The sequence below is a fragment of the Lethenteron reissneri genome, chromosome 21 (assembly GCF_015708825.2).
Source record: "Lethenteron reissneri isolate LAM-NWPU_2019-01 chromosome 21, ASM1570882v1, whole genome shotgun sequence".
NCBI classification, from domain to species: Eukaryota; Metazoa; Chordata; class Hyperoartia; order Petromyzontiformes; family Petromyzontidae; genus Lethenteron; species Lethenteron reissneri.
This window is the reverse complement of record NC_083799.1, coordinates 14,610,539-14,628,904: the sequence shown is the minus strand read 5'-3', so window position 1 is coordinate 14,628,904 and position 18,366 is coordinate 14,610,539.

Sequence of the window (18,366 nt, the reverse complement as noted above, 5' to 3'; positions counted from 1 at the left end):
TAAATTGTATATCGACCAGATGACCGCGGCTGGGTTTAACTCCGCACACGGGTGCAATTTGAGAGCGGCATGGCTAAGCTTGAGTAACTGAGATGACAATGCCATGGCTAGGATGTTGAAAGCAACGTATGACGCTATCTACTTTCCGCACCCTGCCATGCATTCACAGCTCGGTCTGTTTTCCGTCTGACAAAGAAAGGGAAAAGGCTCAAGTCTTTTTTTTTAAGAAAGATGAGCCTTTTTGAAAGGTGCTACACGATACAATCGCGAACCGCGCTGTGGTCTTCGTTGCGCGCACTTGTTTGATTTATGAAATTCGGTGCCATTCTTCCGTTGGGCCGGGAAGGGCTATCATCCATTTGGACACGCATCAAGCATTCCCCACAACGTGTTCGTTCCACATCGGCAGACGTCTCCAGACGGCAATGCGCACGTTACCAAGTCATACGTCGTCACAGCAGGGCACGGTGACGAGGAGGAGGTGGTGGTGGGAAGAGGGCCTCATCAATATCCGTTGAAAGCGAAAGTAAAAAACACAGAGCCGCCCTCGTCAGCCGAGCTCGAGAGAAGAATCGAGAGCACGTTTCGTTTCAGGAATATCCCGAGGCCACGGCGCTTGCAAGCACTTTTTTTGCAATAACATAAATAATAAAACAAACACGTGTTATTTAATACTTCCTGAAATTGCGACATCAATTTAATTAATTCCTCTAATAGTTTTTTGTTCCCCTCCCCCCGCCCCGAGCAATTGCTGTGATAATTTGTAAACGCGAATTTGTTCTTGTTATTCTTGTTACCATTAAAACAATTACATTGAGGTAACATCAGTTGGTTACGACCGCCAATGGCGAAGCATCCTTTTTAGTTCCCCGGCCCGGTGAGTTTTTCTGTTTTAACAAGGCGTGATTTATTTTTTCTCCTCCTCAAAATTGAAAAATGTATTTTAATTTTAGCTTTTTTTTTTACAAGACAAGTCAGAATAATTTATGCCGTTGGGCCCAGAGAAGTTTGATTTGTCTTTGTACAAACGTCTGTCCCATCATCCCATGTCAGGTTGTCTGCTGTGACAGTGAGCAGCAGAGAGTAATTACATTTTATGAAAGTGTGCCCTCCCGGTGAGCCTGACTGATCACAAAGTGAACCAATTATAAATGCATTTTAATGCACAAACCGCTCAAGACTACGCATCTGATTTTGCTTGCGTACCACCAATCTTGATTTATATCTTACATCATCACACCGCGTATTGTAATATTTGGAAATGGTAGTACTAACCGTGGATAATTTGCATTGCAGCTATTGCCAATTCTCGGACAGTCAAGTACATTTACATTATCAGTTCGCACTCATTACACACAGAGTGCTTGCCACAAATGGACCACAATGCCTTGCTGATCTCGTCAAAGAGCATAAACCATCATCACGCAATCGCCTCGCAGCGACTTTTGGCTAACCACCGGTGAAAGACGGTCACTTCATCGCGCACTTTCAGAAGTGATTTTGCAGCCGTCTGGAACGCTCTTTGTTCCCATTTTGGGAAGCCACTGAAGCTATGCACTTTGAAAAAATCATCTAAATTGAAAACTCATTTCTTTACAACAGCTTTTGTGTGTTTAGCTTGTTGTCCTTCCCCCGCACCTGTGATGAGCAAGGTTGGCTACGTACGGCGCAAAAGAAGTTCCACATAATACATCCTTTATTTTTGTGGCGAGGTGACGTTGTGTGATGGGAGGAAGGCAATTCTCATTATTACAACTACGCTAGTTTGCCCAGACAATCCTCACTGAGTCTCAAGGCTCCTTTCCAGGAGGGTCCTGCCAAGTTTTAGCATTAGGGGATGATGCTGCTATGCGTAACCCTAGTTGAGTAATGAGGTATTTTTTTCTTTCGTATCGGGATGTTTGGTGCTTCGTTTTTTTTTTTGTTTAAGCGACAACTTATGTATTCGCCGGCCCAGTGGTTTTGGGCAGCAATGGCTCGCAGCAGAGCGCGCGTTGTTGTTGTATCTTGTTGGCGGTGAAGAGATCATGCTGAAGAAAATAATTTTGCAGGTGGGTTGCCAGAGATTCGCATGGCTTGGCATTTAGTAATTGATGGATGCCATCGAGGCCAATCATCGGATATTCACGTCCAGGCAGCAGTCTACTCGGGCCAGAACTGAAAATATATTTGGGATGCGCCTGCTGATGAATTCCCAAGCGATGGGCAATTTTTGTTGCTGTGCACTGAGTGAGTTGCACCAATTCATGTGCAGCTATGGTTGTCCTTTTGCTTTGGAAATATTCAGCTATCACAAGATCACCCATTGCCCCCCCACCCCCCCGGCGTTTCGATTTGGCAGGCCTCAAGAACATTGCATCATTATTATTTCTTGTGCGGAAACAGTTCTCCACATTTGCACCGATGGTTGCGTAACACAGACTTGTGTTGTTCCAATAACAGATTACATTTTTTTTAAATCAACATTTCAGAAAGAATGTTACCGCTGGAGGCTGTTGATGGTATCCGTACTTTTTTCCCATTATGCAAGTGACTAAAATTACATCTGCACTGAACTTGGAGCGCGTGGAATTAAAGAAACAAAGCATTCGCTGGAAACGACCCCGTGCCCCTGTGTTTTTGGGTGCTGTATTTTGCTTCGGTACTTTTGATTTCCACATCAGTGGCCTCGTTCAGAGTGAGACACTCGGTTCCGAGTGGAGAGGGAGGGCGTGTTGCAACAAACGTGCCACTTGGTTCAAAAGAGATCGTCACACGACTCCGCACAGACACCCTGCGTTATTTATTCCCAGGAACCTGACTGTAAGACCTGATCTCTGACACCACTCTCTGGAAGTCCGGTTAGCCGTGTGGTGAGCAGCAGTTGCTGTTCACTATCATTAAAGCTCCACGGACCTAAAGGCAGATAACCTGGACTTGATGTGTCGTATCTTTCAGAGGTCAAACCTTTATCTTGCAGTGCTTTACACGACGACTATAATTTAAAACGAATGTAATGAATTCATATGCAAACGTCTCAATAAATATGCAGACTTCGTTTGCTTTAAAAAATAATCCATCTGCCTTGCGTTGCTTCGCGTTGAAGAACATACTTCATAATCAAGCGTGCCTCCGTCCCAAGGATGTTGTCGTTGTGCTATGGTTAGCGTGCTGGACTGGACATGCAGTGGTCGCCAGTTCACAGCAGTGGAGATGATGGTGCAGCTTTCTTGAAACCACCCACATAATGCCCAGCCAGCATTGTGGATGGGTACAACCACACAGTCTCAATAAAAGAAGCCAATCAGCAGATTGTGTGCGGTGGGATTAAGTGTGGCCAGCATGGCAGAGTAGGCCAACATACGAACTCTCTCGTGCTCCCTGCAGTGGAGGCCCTTCTGCAAACAGTGGCGTGAGCGATGACATTTCAGGGTCTCCACTTTGACCCTTCACGAGCGTGGCGTATTGCAAGTCAACGGGCACCGCGCGTTGGCCTTTGAGTGCGCTCTGGTGCGTGCGTCTTTCTTTTCCTCTTTATCTCCAAAAGTATTTTATGAACAAAACGATGTCAGGAACACAAACACAGAGGCTACGCAAGCGGGGGGTGGGGGGGGGGGATTGACGCCAGCACAAACCACGCACTACGGATTGCAGGGCAATGGAAACCTGTCTCTGCCGCGTGTTTCACTACGACTCGACAACCCCGAGTGTCTTCCTAAGCTGCGATAGCCCTGGAGGAGAAGTAAACACAAGGGAGGGGAGTTGGGGGGGGCAGTGCCTAAATGTCCTCGTGAATGCTCCTAATGAACCAATGCCCACTGGAGGAGAGGTAGCGAAGGGGCTCTGAGCGCGGGCTGCTAAAGGAGCTCTGATCATTGAAGGAGCAGCTGACCGCCGTTGTTGGCACACGTTGGCACACGTTGGTAGACATTGGCACACGTTGGCATACGCGACTAATTGTTGATAGCAACCTGTAGTCGTGGAGTCATTAATAAAATATGTTTTGTAAAAAACATATTGACATCTCCAACTACTGCTACCCGAGGAACCAACTTTGCATTTCCACCCACACAACAAAAAACCATAGAATAGATACGCACGTGAATCCGCACGCACGCACACACAACACAACAACAACCGCCATTCGCCAATAAGTGGAGGTGACGTCACCACGACGCTTGTGCCAGGCTATGTGCACCTAGAGGCCACGCGAAGTGTCGAACGCCCGCTGGCAGGAGGTCACGGGGCAGACCCAAATGCCACAGGTCGACTGACTGAAATGACTGGCTGATGCACCACCTGTGCCCCCTACTGTGCCAACTTGCTGTCAATTTTCTTTTAACAAAAATATTTTATTAATGACTCCACGACTACAGGTTGCTATGAACAATTAGTCGCGTATGCAAAGTGCAAAACAGATACGATTAACTACAAAAGCATCCTTTGCCATTGCCATGGCAATTAATTCTTTTCATCTCAAGCCTCATTTTACAAATGATGTTCAGTTTTGCGCGACATTACAGGAGTCCACTCAGCAGTCTCTTGTCCGTGTTTGAACACACACGGTGCATGCGTTCTCAATATTGTCCCAGATACGTATGGAAACAGGCATCGAATCGGAATTCACAATGATGTTTGGATTCATCAAAATTCTCTCAATACGACTGTGTGTCAAGATGCCGCATAATGACTAAGGTATTGGAGAAGATGGATGGGGGAATATTTGTTTTTATAAGGAGGACGAGGGCTATTTTTGGGCGGTGGGAAATGAAAGAATGCCACGGCAGAGACGACGATGGGAAAACATTGGGTCGAGAAAAATAGTCGCAGAGTCACGGGGCCGAGGAGAATAGGAAATTGTACAAGAGTCGGTGAAAGAGGAATTTCAGATTGTGTGTGTGTGCGTGTGCAAAAAGGATGGGGAATGAGTGCCGATACCGGCAGAAGGCCTTGACTTGCTCAAGCAGAAGGGTCAAGGGTAGGGGGCAGTCGAAGAGCGAGATGGGGGAGGTTTGATGAAAGCCATACGGAGCTTCGGATTCTGTCCTGGCTCTGTAGAGTGCGCATTTTGATCATTTGGCACGGGAAATAATTAAAACGCCTCTTCCCCCACCCCACCCCGCCCCGCCTGTGCGCAACTGCAGGCGGTGCATTGATGGCTGACGTTAAAGTCATGTGGAATTATCGAAATGCTCAAATAAGTATGGGGCCGTGCCAAGGCTTAATTTCCAGCCAGAGTTGTCTTGGCCAGAGATTCAATTCCCTCCCCCCATCTCACCCCACTACCCCCCCACCCCCACACTATCCCCCCCGTTCCTCATCTGGCGTGGGCTGTTGGGGAAATTGAGCCATTTAGCCCTGGGTGGTGTTCATCTTAGTTTGTGGCCCAAAGCCAGAGGTTGGAAGTTTTATACTTGCAGGGAGATTGCAACTGACCGACTCAGTGGGCTCCGCACACACACTCGTATTTTAAATTGAAGGGTAAAAATAAAAAGTCCTTAATGTTATTGGTCTCAGATATACTGTACTATAATGTTTAACGTTGTATGTTAATGCAGAGGTCCCTTGAAAGAGGGATGTTAATCTCAATCGGTTTTCACTCTCTTCTAAATAGAGCTACTTTATTGATTAAAATGCAGTACTCTACAGGTTTATAACTAATAATTTAGCAACACCGAAGAAAATCAAGTTTACATTTCAAGTCAAATGTGTAACCAGCTATCCTTACGGACAAAAAAACATTTAAGCAGTGAAACGTCTTAATCAGACCTGCCGAATTACATTATTGTGCTTTTTGTTTTCACCTTGAACACGTAAAACAGACATCGCTTTCACAACCTGCTCTGTGTCACAGTGACGTCAATAAGATCTAAAAAAGAGTGCACCCAATCTGTATCACAACACTTGCTCACAGCAGAGATGATGACTGTGAAGCTGGTCGATGTACATTGAACTTTCTTCAGACTCGACGTAGCCATCCGTGCTAATCTGAGCTTGCGTTGTATGTATGTTGAACTTCTTTCGCACCGTACGTAGCCAACCGTGTTTATCGGAGGTGCGGAAACTGTGACTGGTGGTGGTAGACAGTTGACCGCGGGTCTTGAGGACCGCCAGTATTGATCACCGCGGGTCTTGCATACATTGCAAACGGGAGACTTCGATCCGATGCGTCCGGCGCGGTGGTACAATGTGACGGGACGGTTACAACGGAGAGGACTGGGGAATGAAAAAGGCGCCGAACGTTTCTCGTCGCCCTCCTGCGAACGATCGCTGCACGCTTTCAAACGGCCGCATCCGTCGGTGACTCAAGACTAAACCGTGTGACGTCACAGAATTAATTAATTTATTATCTTTCATCAATTGCGCATTTGTAGGAAAATAGCCATTAAAAAAAAAAAACATCAGGCTGCCACATAATCACGAAGAAGAATGGTTAAAGGATGTCACTTTTTTCCGGCTTAAATCAATTTACAGAGTTGCCACCTGCAGCTTGCAAAGGTGGCACCCTGCAAACTCGTCCGTGTCTCCTGCCGAACTTATCGCAGACAGATGGAGAAAGCGGCATTCCCTTTATTTCGCTCCTCCTGTCATCCCATCAGGAGGGCTGGGGCAGGGTGCAAAATGATTTGCCTGCATACTTGGACAAGGTAGCTGATTTAAAATACATACATACATATATGAATGTAAAGTGAGAGAGCGAGAGAGAGAGGATGTAAACTTACCCTCAGGCACACACCACCTGAGCCCACAGGTGGCTTTTCCCATGAGGCTTTATAAGGTCAGAGGGATGAGATGAATAGTTAATTGGCGGCACAGAATGTCGCTCTAATAATAAGATGCCAACGGTGCCCTGCGATTCTTGCCATCAAGGTGGAGAAAACGACTTTCATCCCATCTTCCTGCCAGGTGCACGCATTGCCTGCACAAACACAGACGCCGCATGGCAAATCCCGTCCGGACATTTTACCCGGTTACCAACTCCCCACCGCCTTCCACTGGACATTCACTCCACACTTCTCGACGAACCGCATGAACACCCTACCACGTGCACAGAGTATCACATGAACACCATACTGCGTGCACAGAGTATCACATGAACACCATACCGCGTGCACAGAGTATCACATGAACACCATACCGCGTGCACAGAGTATCACATGAACACCATACTGCGTGCACAGAGTATCACATGAACACCATACCGCGTGGATAGAGTATCACATGAACACCATACCGCGTGCACAGAGTATCAGATGAACACCATACCGCGTGCACAGAGTATCACATGAACACCATACCGCGTGTACAGAGTATCACATGAACACCATACCGCGTGGACAGAGTATCACATGAACACCATACCACGTGCACAGAGTATCACATGAACACCATACCGCGTGCACAGAGTACCACATGAACACCATACCACGTGGACAGAGTATCACATGAACACCATACCACGTGCACAGAGTATCACATGAACACCATACTGCGTGCACAGAGTACCACATGCACACCATACCACGTGCACAGAGTATCACATGAACACCATACCGCGTGCACAGAGTATCACATGAACACCATACCGCGTGGATAGAGTATCAGATGAACACCATACCACGTGGACAGAGTATCACATGAACACCATACCGCGTGCACAGAGCACCACATGAACACCATACCACGTGCACAGAGTATCACATGAACACCATACTGCGTGCACAGAGTATCACATGAACACCATACCGCGTGGATAGAGTACCGCACCTCAAGGCCGTAATTATAATAGAAATTGGGGGGGGGGGCACATCCCCCCCAATATTAAAATATGCTCAAAATGCCCCCCCCCAATATATTGCTGTAAAAAATAATTGCTATGCTGTGTAAATAAAAAAAACACTTTGCTAAACCTTGGCCACAATATCTGGACTTGTCTTCAAATAAATCAATGCATAGATTTCTGTTCATATGATTGTAGTTATGGTTGTACTTTATTCATCCCTAATCTCTGCCATTACATACAATGAAAAAAAACAGCAATGTAATACAATACACTATTAGACATTATTGTAAAAAATAAAAAAAAGTCCATCCCATGTGTTAGTGAATTTTTTTATATTTTAGACAGGAAATTCATTTTCAAATTTAGATTTTTTTTTTCCTGGGTTGGGACCCCCAGACACCCTGGAAGATTTGGTCTTCCCCAATGTTGACTCCATGGCTACGGTCTTGCCGCACCTACCAGGCAACCCTGGTCGCACTTGCGTGCCGTCCCCATGAGCCTGCAATGCAGGCACGTAAAACACAAAACGCGCAGAAGCACTGCTACTTCCTGAGCAAAAGCAAAAACGGCATCTGTTGACCGCTGTAGTAAATTTGAATCGGACCTGCAGGGATACATTGGAGGTGCGCTCCCTATTCCTCACTCAATCTTACAAGGTGACATCGGCCGTGATCCCATTCGGGAAAATATTCGCGGCGTTGCTCGTCGCATCTGTGCAGACAACGATCATAAGTCACGTGCTGGAAGCAGTGGAGCAGGGGGCTCAGGGCGCACTGCACCAGATAGCAAAGAACCTGGGTGGAATTCCCGGCCACGGCTCACAGCGGTGCCCAAGTAATATTTGCATTGGCTCGAGGAAACCCCACCACCGCCTTCGTCAACCCAGCGCTGACCAGGGTGGTGAAGTATGGTCACCCCCCACCCCCCCACCCCTCTGCCCCAAATGACACGGCATGTGGAGGCCTTCAATCAGCAGTGGAATGACAACGGTCTTAACGTTTTGATTTGAAGCTTTCGTGACTGCAGGGATTCATATTCTTGGTTCTTTCGGTAAAGTCACGTAGAAGGTAAATAATAAAATAATACAAATATAAAATAATACAAATATGAAACAATACAAATTATCACGACGTTTCGACTGCAACACAAGCAATCATCATCAGGTGGGAAATCCACAGCAAGAAAATTTGAAAATGTTCTTGCTGTGGATTTGAAAATAATTTTCTTGCTGTGGATTTCACACCTGATGATGATTGCCTGTGTTGCAGTCGAAACGTCGTGAGAATTTGTATTGTTTTATATTTTTATTATTTTATTATCTCCCTTCTACTTGACTTTACCGAAAGAACCAAGAATATGGTCTTTACATTATTATTATTTCTTGTGTTTATAAGTATACTGTTGCACTTGCATTTGTGTAAATATATAGTAAAGAAAGTGACTGATAGATATTTATTTAAATGCAGAAAATGTTTCAAAAGATGTTTTGTTATTAGTAACATTCCAATTGCGCAAGCATTTTAAATGCAGCCCGCAAAGTATTTCCAGCAGAATTGCAAAGTTTATGTCCCGAAACCATTATTTATGTAGACGTCAAGATTAGCATCGCGGAAATCGTTTTGTTGTTGTTGCTTTTCTCTGTACAACCCCAAAGCGATACAAAACTATGCCCCCACGTAATTACGCCGCTGTGTGTGAGTCGAGGGGAACGTTCACACCGATCCCCTTGCTGCCATCAGCTGACGAGACCACATGGCAAGAGCGTGGCACGAGGTTGCAACGAATTATCATCTCCACTCCGCTTCCTGCCACCTCGCAGCGAAACGCAAGCGAGCACAACTGTGCAGCGTTCAAACGACACTAATACGTGACGTTCGAAATGTATGCATGTGTATGTGTGTGTGATAGGTGCTCACTAACAGCACTTGCCCTTACAGTCTGTTAAGGCTATACTGGGGGATCTTTGCTTTATATTTGTGTTGTAGCGTAGTGATTAGCGCGTTGCGCTACGAACCCGGCGACCCAAGTTCGATTCCCGCTCGCGACCAATGAACAACGACGATTTTTTGAATCGGTCCTGGGCCTCCACTAGGTCGCCTCGGCCTCAAAGGAGTACCTGGTGCGGTTCGTGAAAACATCGCCACTTGGGAGACAAAGGCGGCCGGGCGTGGTGCTGTCCACCCACCCCCTCGTGAGCCGTTCCGGTCTTCGTAGGTGTTCGCTAACAGCACTTCCCCCTACAGTCTGTTAAGGCTATACGGGGGATCTTTGTTGTGATTGTTGTACGTAGCCAACCGTGCAGAAGGGGGGTGGTGAAGGACACCTGATTTGATCAAATACACATTTTATAGAAAAAATAAAATAACCACTGCCCTGTTTTTCCTCCCCTTCTCCCTCAATGGAAAATAACTCCACGTGAGATGAAATTATAATAATAATATACAACATATGTTATAAAAACAACAACATTCTGCTTCTTTGAACGTGAGATGTATAAGGTGAGACGTGAGAACGAGAGCTTTCTGTATCTGCCAACCATGAGGACACAATGCGCGTTATCACACGATTCACGTGAAGACGCTTTGTCGTAGCTCGTGGCGTCTCGGCGCTAATGAGAACTAAAACGCGTGACTGATTGAGACAAATGAATGAGATGAATGAACGATTAATCCGGGGGACTCGAGGACTCGTTCGTGTTTGGCGCGGCCGATAAATCACGGGAGCGGACAGAACCCCACCCCCCACCCCCCACCACCCCCCTTTGTCTCCCTCGAAACGCGAATCGCGTCGCGCCCCCACCGCTCTGACAAGACGGCAACACGACCTTGAGGCACTCACACAGTGGGCAAGCCGCTGCCTTCAAGGTCTCCTGGCAGGCCGCTTACCGATACCAATCTCCTAATTTTCATTCGCAGCCCGATACGGAGGGAACGGTGATGTAAATTCCCAACCTCGTGCGAAGATAGTGTGCATTTGCGGCCGATTACAAATGTAAAAAAAAATGCATCAAATTTTTTTTTTCTGGTATGACACTAATGATTAACGCTCAGCTTCTTTATATAAATACTTAAACGTGCGATACTCGTTCCCAGATGCTCGCGTAGAGACGGGAATGTGAGAGATGGGATTCAGGGGGATCTTCTGAATGCTACAACTCCATTACGTAACACCTCATCCATCCACCAACGTGCACGCGCGTGCGTGGCGTGCGAGCCACTCTCGAGATTTGTCATCTTTACACAAACTCGCGAACCACTCTGTGTTTGCTTTTCACGCGACCTCCTGCTACCGTGAAGCAATTATTATGGAACATTCTCAAACTCCGCACAACAGTTCTTAAACGACCCCCACCGAGGGATTTCATCCTCAACTCGGAGATGGAGAAGTCTCGGCAAAACAAAAAAACCTCCAAGCGCGTGACGGCTCTCCCGACAAGCGCTGTTGCCGACGTACGGTGCGAAAGAAGTTCAACACACGCGCACACACGCAAAGTCACCTTCACTCTTGACCTGCGACAGGTGTTGCCGTCTGATTTCCCTGTCGGCTGAGGCCTCTCTCGCCTGCGAGACACTTGCCACCAGCCACCGGAGGGCTTCTACACTTCAGTGATCACAGTTTTAGTTCACGAGCAAAAAAAGGAAAAGAAAAAAAATCACTGATTGAGTCCCGGAGCCCCTGCCCGCTACTTAACCATCCAATTAAGCGACGCAATTTTGTTTTGTTTTAGCGCCCGAGGAGTCCAGACGCTTCGCCGTCACCGTCAGCTCCATTCCCACGATCCATGGCTCGCACGAGTCCATCCCGGAGAGAGAGAGAGACACCCAGCATGGAACGAGAACGCCGGAGGGGGGGGGGTCACAGTGAACGAGTCGCGTAACTCTCCCACGACAATACCCTCGATGTCGATGTCTTCGATGAGCTTCGAGAAGTTCTAGATTTGAAGCTTTCGTGACTGCAAGGATTCATACTCTTAGGTTTTTTCGGTAAAGTCACATAGGTAAAAAATGAAATACAAATAAAACAATAAAAATCACGACGTTTCGGAGGCAACTCAAGTCTCCGTCATCAGGTGGGACCGTCACAGCCAGGTTAGCTGCATCAAGTGAGGGAGGGATTCGAGGTGTTAAGCTCTTAAGTACCAGTTAAAGGGATTTAATTAAAATTAATAAAAGTAAAATAAAAATAACGACGTTTCACGATGGCTGTATCAATACATTGATACAGCAATCGTGCTGTGACGGTTCCACCTGAAGACGGAAGCTTGTGTTGCCTCCGAAACGTCGTGATTTTTATTTTACTTTTATTAATTGAAATTTTATTTTTTACCTACGTGACTTTACCGAAAAAACCTAAGAGTAAGCTTCGAGAAGCTTCGTGAAGCTTCGCGAAGCATCTTCCGCGCGACATCTCCGATCATCGGAGGGCAGGCCGCATCGCGCGCTTTCTTCGGATGCGCTTCTGGAACGCTCTTCCTCCCCATATTCGGAAGCCACTGGAGCGACGCACTTTCTTACATCGCAATTGAAAACTCATTTCTTCAGAGCTGCTCTTTTGTCTTTGGTTTGGTGTCATTTCCCCATCGCGTCGCTGATTAGCACGGTTGGCTACGTACGGTGCGAAAGAAGTTCAACATGTTACATACATACATGCATAAACGATGCTCCCCCCCCCCAACCCCCACTATGGGTTGGAGTTAGGGTTTCCACTTGTCACGTTTTGGTTTTCTTCAGGACGTCGTCTCTTTGAGGTATCTGTCCTGGGAAATCCGTACGTCATTCCTGGGCCATACAAGTGTAGTAGTTGCAGTTGTCGTAGGTCGCGTAATGACACAGCACTCTCTCGTAGCAATGCAATGTCAACTTTGTCACTCCGGTCTCCTGGTCGAGCGAGATATCCCGCTGCCCACGACATGTTCCGGTTTTGTTGGACACTAGTTGGATGGGAGAGGTTATGTTGGAAGTCAAATGCCACCCACGCTACAAAATGCACATTATTATTAATTGTATTTTTTTTAAATATATATTCGCGCGAGTAAATGCAATTTATTCGAGCCAAAAAAATGCCTTTGGAAAATCAAGACGGGTAAAAAAGTAACAATAAAAAGAACAGTTATACAGTATCCGCTTAAAAAAAACATTACAGCCCGCTCGAGACCAGGACAAATGTATGAATATCATTATGTATTATTTATTAGAAATACATGTACTTAGCCCGTAGTGAAATGAGAATAAATGGCATGCTTTGTATCCGTATGTACACATACTCGCCCTCTAGTTTCTCCACTGCTGGATGAGGGCCTCCCTGCTCGGTGGGGGTCGTGGTGGGGGGAGGCGTTATCTGATCATACTTCACTACGCTGGTCATTGCGGTGTGGGTGGGGGGCTTACAAAAACACATTTAAGAAGCGCCCCCCCCCCTCCCCCCATGGAATGAATAGAAGCTATGGATGCTTCAGTGAACACGACCGAGCTTATTCGCACAACTGCATGCTCCGCAGCTAAACTAAAGCCGTAAATGAACACCATACATCGAGGAGGCTGAGACACTATGAGACCTCCTTTACCAGTGGCAAAATATAGTGATAGGGTTTTACCCTTTCAACTGGTACAAAAACTGACACCTTTATACAAGGCATCATTTTTGCAATAACCACAACACAAGCGTCATCAATAACCACAACACAAGCGTCATCTGGTCCAACACCAATGGAGACTAGGCTCTAAGAAAAGCTGTCTCGGGTGTGGACCAATCAACCTCAAGGACAGTGCATATCATTATCATTATCAGAGTTGTTTCTTTTTTTTTGCATTTTGACTGCTTGTGTTGTGGTTATTGCAAACATGATGCCTTGTATAAAGGTGTCAGTTTTTGTTCCAGTTGAAAGGGTAAAAACCTATCACCAGAAGGCTGAGAGTTCAATTCCCATTCTGGAGTCAATTCGGACCACCATCCATCCGAAGATGACAGAGATGAATGAGTGTACGTAAGATCGACAGTGGTTTTATTTCTTCTGTTTAATGACTGGGACCTGCCATAGAAATGTCGAATTTCTCACCGCTTCGTCAGGGCCACGGAATGCACAGTCGGTGTAAAATATTCATCCAAATGTGCTTATTCATCCGAGGCAAGCACATTATGTTTTATAGTTCGTAGATTCGCATTCATAATATAATTCACTCTCGTGCTGCAGCAAACGAATGTCTACTTTGTCTTCAGTGCCCATCGTGAAACCCTTTAAAAAAAAAAATGAACAGCACCGAGAATCTTCGGGCGGTAGTTTGTCAAACCATTGTTGGTCAGTAGGATGCAAATTGACATCTTGATACCATTTTCAATTTTAGTTTCAGTATCCTAAACTGCCAGAACTGCCAGCAATTGAAAATGGCGAATTGCATATTTGCTGCATGGCCCACCATACAAGTTAATTAAATGATGGTGACAGCACGAATATCGCAGTGTCCAAAGGCTCAGGGGCTGTTTTGAATTGTGCCAATGGAAATCCATCGAAAGTTAATATGAATCTGACATTTCTGTGCCTTAACCCCGCTTGCAAATATTCTCATTAGCTAAAGCGGGCTCTCACTTCCCTCTGTTGCGGACAGCTCTTTGCAGGGTATTATTATTATTTTATTTAGAATGTGTTTCACTCGGAATGATTCATTATACAAGCAAAGCGTCCGATTTTTTTTGGGAGGTGGGGAGGGGGGTTATGTGAGAGAACACACAGCCCTGGGGGGAAGGCGTTATTCTGTTTCTGAATATCGCACCACGGCTGCGCGTTTTCGCACCAACGTGGAATCCCATCGACACTTGGCAGCCTCTGGAAGGGCTTCTCCCTTTGCACTCCCGGCAGATTTCCCAGTCTTTGCTGTCACCAACGAAGTCACTTGCTTTTTTTTCTGCGATAAAACTGCTTATTTATTTATTTATCCAAGTCACACGGAGACTAAAAGCGTTTGCAAAAGACAAATTGGCCAAGAAGGTCAGACAGTGACGGGGGGAGGGGGGGGGGGGTGGGAGGAGGGAGGGCTGGGCGTGTGGAGAAAATGCATTACGGTTCGAGAATTACACCGAAGATAAACAAATATGAAGCCTAGAGTAATAATGCGGCCGTGCGAATTATTGTGACCCCAATGTGAATACCAACGAGAGTCTGTGGCTCGACGTCGTAAATTTATAAACAAATAGCTGAATAGTTTATCGACAGGACGCGGATACTGGAAATGGGTTGCTGCTGTTGCTTCTGCTGCGTTGTTTTTTTTTTGGGATGATCGGCAACTTGATGGGCAGTTCTAAATTACAGAACTGAGCTTCAGTCACGATTTGAATTTGCGAGAAGCTGGACCAAGACGAACGATTATGTTTTGACCCGAATCTTGTCTCCTCTTGACAGATGTTGCTGTCAAAGTTGTCACCGCAGTTGGTGGTGGGGGGGATGGTTTGTGACTTTTCTTTATATATAATGGAGACGATTGCATGTAAAACGATATTTTTAAAAAAAAACACGTTAAGTTAATACAATTGTAGAGGGAAATTAATACAGGTGACACGAAAATTACGGGCATGGCCATTAAATCCTGCCTGTCTCAATGCGTTTTTATTACACAGCCCTGCTTTGGGGGAGGGGTGGGGTGTGTGGGGGGCTCTGGGGGGGGGGCTTTGGAGGGGAGGCAAACACTTTTTGATTTCAGCAAAAAAAATCTGTTTCTCCACCTGAAGACGGCTGCTTGCGTTGTGGCCGAAACGTCGTGAGAATTATTTTGTTATGTTTTATTTTTATTATTTTATTATTTTCCTTCTACGTGACTTTACCGAAAGAACCAAGAAGAAAATAAATGTGTTTCAGGCAATGGACGATTGTGTGGATAAAAACTTAATGCATCATACGCAAGCGACCTTATACAGTGCACATTAAACATTCATTCACACAGTTATGCCCTTACTGCAATGTGGATGTAAATTCAATATTGATATGGATGAGGATGAAATAATATTCGTATGTTGTAAGAGAGTTTTGCCATTTTGCTTCACGCTTGAGAATGCTCGCCATAGAAGGGGGGGGGGGTGGCATCTGGGTACAGGGGAAAGGCAGTCGATGTTTAAACTGGCAGCCCTGTTGTTGCCTCAATGTGGAGCACGCACGCGAATAACAGCCACGCATCCATTACGTCCAATTGCCTGCTTTTAAGCACTACTTTTGTTCTTGTTGCAACCCACAATGTGCACATTCGGGGCTTCTATTTGTCACACTGCTATCACGGAGCGACGGAGGAAGGAGGGAGATGTTGAAAGAAGATGTTTTTGTTTTTTGCAAATCAAAGCGCACACACTCCTCGTTCTTCTCCGACCATCCTTCTGCTGTGTTCGGCTTCTTCCCCCCACCCCCTCCTCCTCCTCGGTGTTGATGAGCACGCGGTCTGCCAGCCTCGACAATTAGCGCTCCCCGCGGCCCTTTGTTCACAACACCTTTTCATTTGCCTGCCGTGTTGTTGTTTTTTTGGTGCAGACGGGCGGGCGGGGGGGTTATCGTGACATTGCCAAAGCAGCTTTCGGTGGCACGGAACGAGACTCGCCCGAACAATGGATGCACGTGCACACCCTACCACGTTGCAGAGCCTCCGCCAAATCAATAAAACAAAAAAGTGCCCGGAGCAAAAAATCCAGCGCTGCACACAGCCGCAGAACTGCTGATTAGTTAAGTATAATGTTCTTGATTGAAAACTAATTTCCTGGGGACTTCGTGTTGTGTTTAGTTTAGTTGCTCTGCCCCCGCACCTCCGATTAGCACGGTTGGATACGTACGGCGCGAAAGAAGTTCAACGTACAGGGACACCTCGTGCGCATTGGGTGAGCGGAGAGTTCATCTTCTTGGTTCTTTCGGTAAAGTCACGAAGAATGGAAATAATAAAATAATAAATATAAAACATAATAAAATTATTCTCACGACGTTTCGGCCACAACGCAAGCAGCCGTCCTCATGTGAAGAATAGGTCTGTCGAGAAGACAGAGTCTGAATGAAAGAACCCCAGGCTTGGAGCGTCTATTTAAGCTGGGTTGGAGGGGGAAGAGCGCCTTGATTTTATTATTTCCATTCTACGTGACTTTACCGAAAGAACCAAGAAGATGAATCCCTGCAGTCACGAAAGCTTTAAATCGAGCGGAGAGTTGTTGGGGTTTGAGGAAAAGGTTCTGTGCACGTACGTCGACTATGCTTAACTTCCTTCGCACCGTACGTAGCCAACCGCGCTCATCGGTGGTGCACATACAGGAGAACGCCTCTTATCTCTCTGGCGATGTGGGGGACCACAACATCGCGATTTCTGCTCACGCCTTAGGGGCCGTCATAAGTGACGTCACGCGATTTTGGACGATTTTTGACCCCCCCCCCCCCTATCGTCACACGGCGTCAAAAAAAGTCAGACCCCCCCCTCAAATATGACGTCACAAAGCTCTGCCCCCCCCCCCTCCAAAAAAACATGCTTCAAATCGCTTCAAACTATTGTCATTGTAGTGCGTATTTAATGTGGCGCTGCACTTTGATGTTGTAGGAGAAAACATTTATTAAAAAGTCTATTTAATTAAGTAGAACGTGTTGTCTATATTTATTTAAAGTTGCGCATTTTGATGTGACGTTACATGTCTCACCCCCCCCCCCCTCGTCACACATCATCACAAATGTCTGACCCCCCCCCCGCCCACCTAGATGCGTGACGTCATTTATGGACGGCCCCTTACCTGCGGGGTAGATTGTCCGCGGGCTCTAGGGGTCACGGGTAGTAAGAAGAATGCCCTTCTGGTGTGTGCACGGCAGAAGTTTTGGCTTCGCGACTTGCGTGGAGAATGACCTTCGGGGACTTGGCTTCCAGCTGCTGCTGCTCCAACAGCAGCAGCAGCAGGAGTCGATAATGCCCGTCCAGTTCAGAGGGGGCATCAGGAGCCGATCGCACAGCATCTTACGCGAATGCGATTGACCCAGAACATCGGTTTGGCAAGCAGTGAAGTGATAACCCGAGCGAGAGGATCACAAGTCGAGGCGATTACATTTTAAGCCAAGTAAGAGTGTTAACTATGAATGTGTGGATTTAAAAAAAGAAAAAAAGTACATTTCGTTGAAGATAAATGGGAAATGCAAATGATTTCGATTTAAAGCTTTCGTGACTGCAGGAATTCATCTTCTTGGTTCTTTCGGTAAAGGCACGTAGAAGGAAAATAATAAAATAATAAAAAATAAAACATAATAAAATAATTCTCACGACGTTTCGGCCACAACGCATGAAGACGGCTGCTTGCGTTGTGGTCGAAACGTCGTGAGAATATTTTATTATGTTTTATTTTTTATTATTTTATTATTTTCCTTCAACGTGACCTTACCGAAAGAACCAAGAATATGAATACAAATGATGTCTGCATTACCTCGTGTGCTTATTAAAAACACTATTTCAACAATTTCGATTTAAAGCTTTCGTGACTGCAGGGATTCATCTTCTTGTAGTGCCATTCAGACACTGGCTTTCCGACAGACCTGTTCTTCACCCGAGGACGGCTGCTTGCGTTGTGGCCGACACGTCGTGAGAATTGTATTTTATTATGTTTTGTTTTTATTA